Here is a 7,500-nt window from a genome sequence, read left to right on the forward strand (position 1 = left end):
CACTCTTGGGGCTTTCCGAAATGGTATTATGGGTCGCGTGGTTCCTCACGATGTAAAAGTTACGACGTTCTGTTTGTACTATATAGTCTTACGCAACAACCGCAAAAAAAAAAAAAAAAAAGAGGGAGGGATGCAACACGAGGACTTTCCGGGAGGTCACCCATCCTAGTACTACTCTCGCCCAAGCACGCTTAACTGCGGAGTTCTGATGGGATCCGGTGCATTAGTGCTGGTATGATCGCATCCGTTAGTATAAACCATGCAATCGCATATATCGTTTTTTGAAAACTCAAGGGATCCTTCAATGTGGGTCCCACTTGATATGTGGATCGGTTTATTCACCTTGGACGTGCTTCCAACCGCAAAAAACAAGAGATAACCATATCCAAACATAATTTTGTGCTCGTAGCTAATTGTGTCGCGATCACAAAAAAACATCCGAAACACCTTAAAACGTCAAAATTCGGCCTCCGGAATGGTCCAACGGTACGAAGACCCATTGCCTTGCCAGAAACACTCTTGGGGCTTTCCGAAATGGTATTATGGGTCGCGTGGTTCCTCACGATGTAAAAGTTACGACGTTCTGTTTGTACTATATAGTCTTACGCAACAACCAAAAAAAAAAAAAAAAAAAGAGGGAGGGATGCAACACGAGGACTTTCCGGGAGGTCACCCATCCTAGTACTACTCTCTCCCAAGCATGCTTGACTGTGGAGTTCTGATGGGATCCGGTGCATTAGTGCTGGTATGATCGCATCTGTTAGTATAAACCATGCAATCGCATATATCGTTTTTTGAAAACTCAAGGGATCCTTCAATGTGGGTCCCACTTGATATGTGGATCGCTTTATTCACCTTGGACGTGCTTTCAACCGCAAAAAACAAGAGATAACCATATCCAAACATAATTTTGTGCTCGTAGCTAATTGTGTCGCGATCACAAAAAAACATCCGAAACACCTTAAAACGTCAAAATTCGGCCTCCGGAATGGTCCAACGGTACGAAGACCCATTGCCTTGCCAGAAACACTCTTGGGGCTTTCCGAAATGGTATTATGGGTCGCGTGGTTCCTCACGATGTAAAAGTTACGACGTTCTGTTTGTACTATATAGTCTTACGCAACAACCAAAAAAAAAAAAAAAAAAAGAGGGAGGGATGCAACACGAGGACTTTCCGGGAGGTCACCCATCCTAGTACTACTCTCTCCCAAGCACGCTTGACTGTGGAGTTCTGATGGGATCCGGTGCATTAGTGCTGGTATGATCGCATCTGTTAGTATAAACCATGCAATCGCATATATCGTTTTTTGAAAACTCAAGGGATCCTTCAATGTGGGTCCCACTTGATATGTGGATCGCTTTATTCACCTTGGACGTGCTTTCAACCGCAAAAAACAAGAGATAACCATATCCAAACATAATTTTGTGCTCGTAGCTAATTGTGTCGCGATCACAAAAAAACATCCGAAACACCTTAAAACGTCAAAATTCGGCCTCTGGAATGGTCCAACGGTACAAAGAACCATTGCCTTGCCAGAAACACTCTTGGGGCTTTCCGAAATGGTATTATGGGTCGCGTGGTTCCTCACGATGTAAAAGTTACGACGTTCTGTTTGTACTATATAGTCTTACGCAACAACCGCAAAAAAAAAAAAAAAAAAGAGGGAGGGATGCAACACGAGGACTTTCCGGGAGGTCACCCATCCTAGTACTACTCTCGCCCAAGCACGCTTAACTGCGGAGTTCTGATGGGATCCGGTGCATTAGTGCTGGTATGATCGCATCCGTTAGTATAAACCATGCAATCGCATATATCGTTTTTTGAAAACTCAAGGGATCCTTCAATGTGGGTCCCACTTGATATGTGGATCGGTTTATTCACCTTGGACGTGCTTCCAACCGCAAAAAACAAGAGATAACCATATCCAAACATAATTTTGTGCTCGTAGCTAATTGTGTCGCGATCACAAAAAACATCCGAAACACCTTAAAACGTAAAAATTCGGCCTCCGGAATGGTCCAACGGTACAAAGACCCATTGCCTTGCCAGAAACACTCTTGGGGCTTTCCGAAATGGTATTATGGGTCGCGTGGTTCCTCACGATGTAAAAGTTACGACGTTCTGTTTGTACTATATAGTCTTACGCAACAACCAAAAAAAAAAAAAAAAAAAAGAGGGAGGGATGCAACACGAGGACTTTCCGGGAGGTCACCCATCCTAGTACTACTCTCGCCCAAGCACGCTTGACTACGGAGGTCTGATGGGATCCGGTGCATTAGTGCTGGTATGATCGCATCTGTTAGTATAAACCATGCAATCGCATATATCGTTTTTTGAAAACTCAAGGGATCCTTCAATGTGGGTCCCACTTGATATGTGGATCGCTTTATTCACCTTGGACGTGCTTTCAACCGCAAAAAACAAGAGATAACCATATCCAAACATAATTTTGTGCTCGTAGCTAATTGTGTCGCGATCACAAAAAAACATCCGAAACACCTTAAAACGTCAAAATTCGGCCTCCGGAATGGTCCAACGGTACGAAGACCCATTGCCTTGCCAGAAACACTCTTGGGGCTTTCCAAAATGGTATTATGGGTCGCGTGGTTCCTCACGATGTAAAAGTTACGACGTTCTGTTTGTACTATATAGTCTTACGCAACAACCGCAAAAAAAAAAAAAAAAAAAGAGGGAGGGATGCAACACGAGGACTTTCCGGGAGGTCACCCATCCTAGTACTACTCTCGCCCAAGCACGCTTAACTGCGGAGTTCTGATGGGATCCGGTGCATTAGTGCTGGTATGATCGCATCCGTTAGTATAAACCATGCAATCGCATATATCGTTTTTTGAAAACTCAAGGGATCCTTCAATGTGGGTCCCACTTGATATGTGGATCGGTTTATTCACCTTGGACGTGCTTCCAACCGCAAAAAACAAGAGATAACCATATCCAAACATAATTTTGTGCTCGTAGCTAATTGTGTCGCGATCACAAAAAAACATCCGAAACACCTTAAAACGTCAAAATTCGGCCTCCGGAATGGTCCAACGGTACGAAGACCCATTGCCTTGCCAGAAACACTCTTGGGGCTTTCCAAAATGGTATTATGGGTCGCGTGGTTCCTCACGATGTAAAAGTTACGACGTTCTGTTTGTACTATATAGTCTTACGCAACAACCGCAAAAAAAAAAAAAAAAAAGAGGGAGGGATGCAACACGAGGACTTTCCGGGAGGTCACCCATCCTAGTACTACTCTCGCCCAAGCACGCTTAACTGCGGAGTTCTGATGGGATCCGGTGCATTAGTGCTGGTATGATCGCATCCGTTAGTATAAACCATGCAATCGCATATATCGTTTTTTGAAAACTCAAGGGATCCTTCAATGTGGGTCCCACTTGATATGTGGATCGGTTTATTCACCTTGGACGTGCTTCCAACCGCAAAAAACAAGAGATAACCATATCCAAACATAATTTTGTGCTCGTAGCTAATTGTGTCGCGATCACAAAAAACATCCGAAACACCTTAAAACGTAAAAATTCGGCCTCCGGAATGGTCCAACGGTACAAAGACCCATTGCCTTGCCAGAAACACTCTTGGGGCTTTCCGAAATGGTATTATGGGTCGCGTGGTTCCTCACGATGTAAAAGTTACGACGTTCTGTTTGTACTATATAGTCTTACGCAACAACCAAAAAAAAAAAAAAAAAAAAGAGGGAGGGATGCAACACGAGGACTTTCCGGGAGGTCACCCATCCTAGTACTACTCTCGCCCAAGCACGCTTGACTACGGAGGTCTGATGGGATCCGGTGCATTAGTGCTGGTATGATCGCATCTGTTAGTATAAACCATGCAATCGCATATATCGTTTTTTGAAAACTCAAGGGATCCTTCAATGTGGGTCCCACTTGATATGTGGATCGCTTTATTCACCTTGGACGTGCTTTCAACCGCAAAAAACAAGAGATAACCATATCCAAACATAATTTTGTGCTCGTAGCTAATTGTGTCGCGATCACAAAAAAACATCCGAAACACCTTAAAACGTCAAAATTCGGCCTCCGGAATGGTCCAACGGTACGAAGACCCATTGCCTTGCCAGAAACACTCTTGGGGCTTTCCAAAATGGTATTATGGGTCGCGTGGTTCCTCACGATGTAAAAGTTACGACGTTCTGTTTGTACTATATAGTCTTACGCAACAACCGCAAAAAAAAAAAAAAAAAAGAGGGAGGGATGCAACACGAGGACTTTCCGGGAGGTCACCCATCCTAGTACTACTCTCGCCCAAGCACGCTTAACTGCGGAGTTCTGATGGGATCCGGTGCATTAGTGCTGGTATGATCGCATCCGTTAGTATAAACCATGCAATCGCATATATCGTTTTTTGAAAACTCAAGGGATCCTTCAATGTGGGTCCCACTTGATATGTGGATCGGTTTATTCACCTTGGACGTGCTTCCAACCGCAAAAAACAAGAGATAACCATATCCAAACATAATTTTGTGCTCGTAGCTAATTGTGTCGCGATCACAAAAAAACATCCGAAACACCTTAAAACGTCAAAATTCGGCCTCCGGAATGGTCCAACGGTACGAAGACCCATTGCCTTGCCAGAAACACTCTTGGGGCTTTCCAAAATGGTATTATGGGTCGCGTGGTTCCTCACGATGTAAAAGTTACGACGTTCTGTTTGTACTATATAGTCTTACGCAACAACCGCAAAAAAAAAAAAAAAAAAGAGGGAGGGATGCAACACGAGGACTTTCCGGGAGGTCACCCATCCTAGTACTACTCTCGCCCAAGCACGCTTAACTGCGGAGTTCTGATGGGATCCGGTGCATTAGTGCTGGTATGATCGCATCCGTTAGTATAAACCATGCAATCGCATATATCGTTTTTTGAAAACTCAAGGGATCCTTCAATGTGGGTCCCACTTGATATGTGGATCGGTTTATTCACCTTGGACGTGCTTCCAACCGCAAAAAACAAGAGATAACCATATCCAAACATAATTTTGTGCTCGTAGCTAATTGTGTCGCGATCACAAAAAAACATCCGAAACACCTTAAAACGTAAAAATTCGGCCTCCGGAATGGTCCAACGGTACGAAGACCCATTGCCTTGCCAGAAACACTCTTGGGGCTTTCCGAAATGGTATTATGGGTCGCGTGGTTCCTCACGATGTAAAAGTTACGACGTTCTGTTTGTACTATATAGTCTTACGCAACAACCAAAAAAAAAAAAAAAAAAAGAGGGAGGGATGCAACACGAGGACTTTCCGGGAGGTCACCCATCCTAGTACTACTCTCTCCCAAGCATGCTTGACTGTGGAGTTCTGATGGGATCCGGTGCATTAGTGCTGGTATGATCGCATCTGTTAGTATAAACCATGCAATCGCATATATCGTTTTTTGAAAACTCAAGGGATCCTTCAATGTGGGTCCCACTTGATATGTGGATCGCTTTATTCACGTTGGACGTGCTTTCAACCGCAAAAAACAAGAGATAACCATATCCAAACATAATTTTGTGCTCGTAGCTAATTGTGTCGCGATCACAAAAAAACATCCGAAACACCTTAAAACGTCAAAATTCGGCCTCCGGAATGGTCCAACGGTACGAAGACCCATTGCCTTGCCAGAAACACTCTTGGGGCTTTCCGAAATGGTATTATGGGTCGCGTGGTTCCTCACGATGTAAAAGTTACGACGTTCTGTTTGTACTATATAGTCTTACGCAACAACCAAAAAAAAAAAAAAAAAAAGAGGGAGGGATGCAACACGAGGACTTTCCGGGAGGTCACCCATCCTAGTACTACTCTCTCCCAAGCACGCTTGACTGTGGAGTTCTGATGGGATCCGGTGCATTAGTGCTGGTATGATCGCATCTGTTAGTATAAACCATGCAATCGCATATATCGTTTTTTGAAAACTCAAGGGATCCTTCAATGTGGGTCCCACTTGATATGTGGATCGCTTTATTCACCTTGGACGTGCTTTCAACCGCAAAAAACAAGAGATAACCATATCCAAACATAATTTTGTGCTCGTAGCTAATTGTGTCGCGATCACAAAAAAACATCCGAAACACCTTAAAACGTAAAAATTCGGCCTCCGGAATAGTCCAACGGTACGAAGACCCATTGCCTTGCCAGAAACACTCTTGGGGCTTTCCGAAATGGTATTATGGGTCGCGTGGTTCCTCACGATGTAAAAGTTACGACGTTCTGTTTGTACTATATAGTCTTACGCAACAACCAAAAAAAAAAAAAAAAAAGAGGGAGGGATGCAACACGAGGACTTTCCGGGAGGTCACCCATCCTAGTACTACTCTCGCCCAAGCACGCTTGACTGCGGAGTTCTGATGGGATCCGGTGCATTAGTGCTGGTATGATCGCATCTGTTAGTATAAACCATGCAATCGCATATATCGTTTTTTGAAAACTCAAGGGATCCTTCAATGTGGGTCCCACTTGATATGTGGATCGCTTTATTCACCTTGGACGTGCTTCCAACCGCAAAAAACAAGAGATAACCATATCCAAACATAATTTTGTGCTCGTAGCTAATTGTGTCGCGATCACAAAAAAACATCCGAAACACCTTAAAACGTCAAAATTCGGCCTCCGGAATGGTCCAACGGTACGAAGACCCATTGCCTAGCCAGAAACACTCTTGGGGCTTTCCGAAATTGTATTATGGGTCGCGTGGTTCCTCACGATGTAAAAGTTACGACGTTCTGTTTGTACTATATAGTCTTACGCAACAACCAAAAAAAAAAAAAAAAGAGGGAGGGATGCAATACGAGGACTTTCCGGGAGGTCACCCATCCTAGTACTACTCTCGCCCAAGCACGCTTGACTGCGGAGTTCTGATGGGATCCGGTGCATTAGTGCTGGTATGATCGCATCTGTTAGTATAAACCATGCAATCGCATATATCGTTTTTTGAAAACTCAAGGGATCCTTCAATGTGGGTCCCACTTGATATGTGGATCGCTTTATTCACCTTGGACGTGCTTTCAACCGCAAAAACCAAGAGATAACCATATCCAAACATAATTTTGTGCTCGTAGCTAATTGTGTCGCGATCACAAAAAAACATCCGAAACACCTTAAAACGTCAAAATTCGGCCTCCGGAATGGTCCAACGGTACGAAGACCCATTGTCTTGCCAGAAACACTCTTGGGGCTTTCCAAAATGGTATTATGGGTCGCGTGGTTCCTCACGATGTAAAAGTTACGACGTTCTGTTTGTACTATATAGTCTTACGCAACAACCAAAAAAAAAAAAAAAAAAAAAGAGGGAGGGATGCAACACGAGGACTTTCCGGGAGGTCACCCATCCTAGTACTACTCTCGCCCAAGCACGCTTAACTGCGGAGTTCTGATGGGATCCGGTGCATTAGTGCTGGTATGATCGCATCCGTTAGTATAAACCATGCAATCGCATATATTGTTTTTTGAAAACTCAAGGGATCCTTCAATGTGGGTCC

General features: G+C 43.9%; 11 non-coding genes and 4 pseudogenes across 11 annotated transcripts; all 15 read right to left on the reverse strand.

The window, feature by feature from the left end:
- Window positions 1-127: 127 nt before the first annotated feature.
- Window positions 128-246, reverse strand: LOC147947191 (5S ribosomal RNA). Its single transcript, XR_015595626.1, has one exon. It is a non-coding gene; the product is annotated as a 5S ribosomal RNA (ribosomal RNA).
- A 394-nt stretch (window positions 247-640) lies between these two features.
- Window positions 641-759, reverse strand: LOC147947192 (5S ribosomal RNA; annotated as a pseudogene).
- A 394-nt stretch (window positions 760-1,153) lies between these two features.
- LOC147947193 (5S ribosomal RNA) lies at window positions 1,154-1,272 on the reverse strand (annotated as a pseudogene).
- A 395-nt stretch (window positions 1,273-1,667) lies between these two features.
- LOC147947194 (5S ribosomal RNA) lies at window positions 1,668-1,786 on the reverse strand. The gene has a single exon (XR_015595637.1). It is a non-coding gene; the product is annotated as a 5S ribosomal RNA (ribosomal RNA).
- Window positions 1,787-2,180: 394 nt separating this feature from the next.
- On the reverse strand, window positions 2,181-2,299 carry LOC147947195 (5S ribosomal RNA). The gene has a single exon (XR_015596021.1). It is a non-coding gene; the product is annotated as a 5S ribosomal RNA (ribosomal RNA).
- Window positions 2,300-2,695: 396 nt separating this feature from the next.
- On the reverse strand, window positions 2,696-2,814 carry LOC147947196 (5S ribosomal RNA). Its single transcript, XR_015595649.1, has one exon. It is a non-coding gene; the product is annotated as a 5S ribosomal RNA (ribosomal RNA).
- A 395-nt stretch (window positions 2,815-3,209) lies between these two features.
- LOC147947197 (5S ribosomal RNA) lies at window positions 3,210-3,328 on the reverse strand. Its single transcript, XR_015595660.1, has one exon. It is a non-coding gene; the product is annotated as a 5S ribosomal RNA (ribosomal RNA).
- Window positions 3,329-3,722: 394 nt separating this feature from the next.
- LOC147947198 (5S ribosomal RNA) lies at window positions 3,723-3,841 on the reverse strand. The gene has a single exon (XR_015596022.1). It is a non-coding gene; the product is annotated as a 5S ribosomal RNA (ribosomal RNA).
- Window positions 3,842-4,236: 395 nt separating this feature from the next.
- LOC147947199 (5S ribosomal RNA) lies at window positions 4,237-4,355 on the reverse strand. The gene has a single exon (XR_015595671.1). It is a non-coding gene; the product is annotated as a 5S ribosomal RNA (ribosomal RNA).
- A 395-nt stretch (window positions 4,356-4,750) lies between these two features.
- On the reverse strand, window positions 4,751-4,869 carry LOC147947200 (5S ribosomal RNA). Its single transcript, XR_015595682.1, has one exon. It is a non-coding gene; the product is annotated as a 5S ribosomal RNA (ribosomal RNA).
- A 394-nt stretch (window positions 4,870-5,263) lies between these two features.
- Window positions 5,264-5,382, reverse strand: LOC147947201 (5S ribosomal RNA; annotated as a pseudogene).
- A 394-nt stretch (window positions 5,383-5,776) lies between these two features.
- On the reverse strand, window positions 5,777-5,895 carry LOC147947202 (5S ribosomal RNA; annotated as a pseudogene).
- A 393-nt stretch (window positions 5,896-6,288) lies between these two features.
- LOC147947203 (5S ribosomal RNA) lies at window positions 6,289-6,407 on the reverse strand. Its single transcript, XR_015595932.1, has one exon. It is a non-coding gene; the product is annotated as a 5S ribosomal RNA (ribosomal RNA).
- A 391-nt stretch (window positions 6,408-6,798) lies between these two features.
- On the reverse strand, window positions 6,799-6,917 carry LOC147947204 (5S ribosomal RNA). The gene has a single exon (XR_015595893.1). It is a non-coding gene; the product is annotated as a 5S ribosomal RNA (ribosomal RNA).
- A 396-nt stretch (window positions 6,918-7,313) lies between these two features.
- On the reverse strand, window positions 7,314-7,432 carry LOC147947205 (5S ribosomal RNA). Its single transcript, XR_015595693.1, has one exon. It is a non-coding gene; the product is annotated as a 5S ribosomal RNA (ribosomal RNA).
- Window positions 7,433-7,500: the final 68 nt, after the last annotated feature.

Source organism: Camelina sativa, chromosome 3, assembly GCF_030686135.1.
Source record: "Camelina sativa cultivar CO46 ecotype springtype chromosome 3, ASM3068613v1".
NCBI lineage: Eukaryota > Viridiplantae > Streptophyta > Magnoliopsida > Brassicales > Brassicaceae > Camelina > Camelina sativa.